Here is a 2,569-nt window from a genome sequence, read left to right as displayed (position 1 = left end):
TTAAACTCATGTTCATGGTCTGTTTTATTCCCAATTGTTGCCCGTGCAAAAAGAAAGAAGAGAAATTGGGCCATGTTTCCCGAGAGAGACTGCCTTCTCTCAGGCCAGCAGTCTTATACTTATAGTCGACTGCTCTATGATGATCTGACCTCTTTCCTGGGCTCTGCTTGCTCGTCTATGCTTCGACCAATTCAGTCAAAATCGAAAAAACGATGTTTCCTTGAAAAAGTCTAAGAAATAGTAGTAGTAGTAGTAGTCAAAAAGTGCACTTTTTCCATATATTTCGATTTATAGGGATCCCTATCTTTATCTCTATCCACGGAGATACCTATCTATATATAGAGAGATTTTTCTCAAAATTGATCTAGACTATCCTCTATCCGGATAGATATGTCCCTATGAGCGATTAGGTCGATCTTTTTTTATATGTTTTGGCCACGTCCGTTTCCGCTCCGAAGAGGAAGGTTTGGATCTTTCAATCTTATGTCGTGAGGGATGTGACCTATGTTAGGTCCATAAGATACCATAGCTTTTAGTGTTCTATGATTCACCTCTGAATAATGAGTAGGTAGTTTGATCCTTTTGATTCTTATCTTCCTAGTAAACGGGGATCCGGAGCAATAGGTCGAATTACTATATAAAGAAGACTTTTCTACAAAAGGACTTATTGTTCGAGTAGGAAGATTTCGGTTTTTCTCCTTCCCTCTTTTCAATAAGAAGAAGTATTTGAAATGAAACAAATTCCTCTTCATTCTGTTGTGCTCAGCGAAGGAAATGCCTAAGCATACTTTCGCGGATCCAAACTTCTTTGTTCTTTCAAAGTCTTCTTCTTGCATATAAGAACGCAACTTTTTCAATTCCTTGGATTTGAGTAGTAAGCGGCATCCCCTTTGAGTTGTGAGTAAGCGGAACCATTCTTTTTTTGTTCTTCTCCAGATTCTGGCCGGTAGGAATTTGCCTCTTCTTTTTCCAACTGATATGGCCGATAGGAATTTGCCTATGGTTTTTCCAACTGATATGTCGATATAGAAAGATCTCCTTGTTTCAAAACCGTGGGTTCTTGAGTCATTTTCTTTAAAAGATATTAGATCACCGTGGGAAAGTTTCAAATGAGTAATGGTTACCAGTCCATTATTCAAACAAACCCTTCGATGACTTATCGGTTGCGCCTTTCTTGAGGAGGAGTGTCACTAAAATGGAGACGAACCGGAATCATGTCCGATCTTGTTTCTTGATTGAGTAAAAAAGGGATATATGAAGTTAGTTCTCTTCCTCTGTGCATCTCCCTTATGGGTAAATCCCCATAATAAAGACACAAATTTTGTGTAGTTTGTGATTTGATGTTACTGTTTAGATTTTCTCTCCAAGAAAGATTTCTTTTAATGGATCTCCTATTGTTCCTCAATCTTCGGAGAATATGGCGTTGGATTAGAGAAAGTTCTCTGTTCCGAACATTTCCTGGAAGTAGACGACACGTTCTAAATCTTAATGCTGGCATGGCATATTTCGTTGAATCAGTCTTTTTTGCCACATCGCGTATAAAGGGAATCGAACCCAACTCTTCCACGAACCCCCCACGAATGGCCCTCCTTTAATTCAATGAACTATGAGAATTCCTTTTTTAGTTTTTTTCTTTTCAGTTCTCATAAGTCCTTGATATACTAGCAGAAACTCAATACTTGACCGACTACGTCATAGTGCTCAGTAAAGTGGCAGTGGTTGAAAGCGAGCGGAAATGTTAGTGTTTTCTGTGCGTTATGATAGTAGTGGTGAAAGAAAATCCAATTCAAATATCTCAACATAAAAGGAAAATCATTTCACTTTGAAAGGAAAGCTAGCTATATGAGATCGAAATCACTCTATCTACAATATTCATTGCGCCATGATTGAAGGACAATGAGGGGCAGGTTATATTCCCTTTCTTCTGATCGATTGAGCTCAAAGGCAAAAGGCACTAAAGATGTTTAAGATGTTTCATCAGAATTGCTATTGACATCGACTCATCCAAGAGATTAGCAAGCACCTCAGGGTTGTGAGAAATCCATCCCCAAAACCAAGAATTGGATCTATTGTTTTCACTTTCTTTCCCAAACAATGTATCTGTTGATACCTGAATTGCTTATATTGTTCGCCCTAAGATGGAAAATGCGATAGAACCCACTTTACATACCTCCATAGGAGGAGATCCCTTAGAAGAGAGTGAAACAGGCAGTACAACAATTCACAAGCCATAGAGAACGAAACTCGGAAGAAGATCTAGTTTCAAGTCAGTTAGGAAGACCTCTTTCTTAAATTAAAGGGAAGGGGTCCACATAAGCCCCAATTATTCCCTAGCTTGTTAATCCAACATATCAATTGGCGTTTCTGAATAAGAAAGAGTTGGGCGATGGTTTTAGAAAACCCGAAACTAGCCATGCCCTAAAGAAAGTGAATTCCAATGTACGTGAATCACGAAAGAAGCAAAGCCGGTCAAAGAATTGATTATATGCCTTCTCTTTCCATTAGACCGATGGCCTTAGTAACGTAACGCACAGAAGGAATAGAAGACAGAGCGAGGGGATACACGAGC

At 39.0% G+C, this 2,569-nt stretch overlaps 1 pseudogene; it reads right to left on the bottom strand.

Moving 5' to 3' along the window:
* Nucleotides 1-422: 422 nt before the first annotated feature.
* Nucleotides 423-1,533, bottom strand: LOC119336314 (annotated as a pseudogene).
* Between the last annotated feature and the right edge of the window lie 1,036 nt (nucleotides 1,534-2,569).

Source organism: Triticum dicoccoides, chromosome 7B (assembly GCF_002162155.2).
Source record: "Triticum dicoccoides isolate Atlit2015 ecotype Zavitan chromosome 7B, WEW_v2.0, whole genome shotgun sequence".
NCBI classification, from domain to species: Eukaryota; Viridiplantae; Streptophyta; class Magnoliopsida; order Poales; family Poaceae; genus Triticum; species Triticum dicoccoides.
The sequence above is the reverse complement of the archived record's forward strand: the minus strand, read 5'-3'. Positions and strand labels throughout refer to the sequence as shown.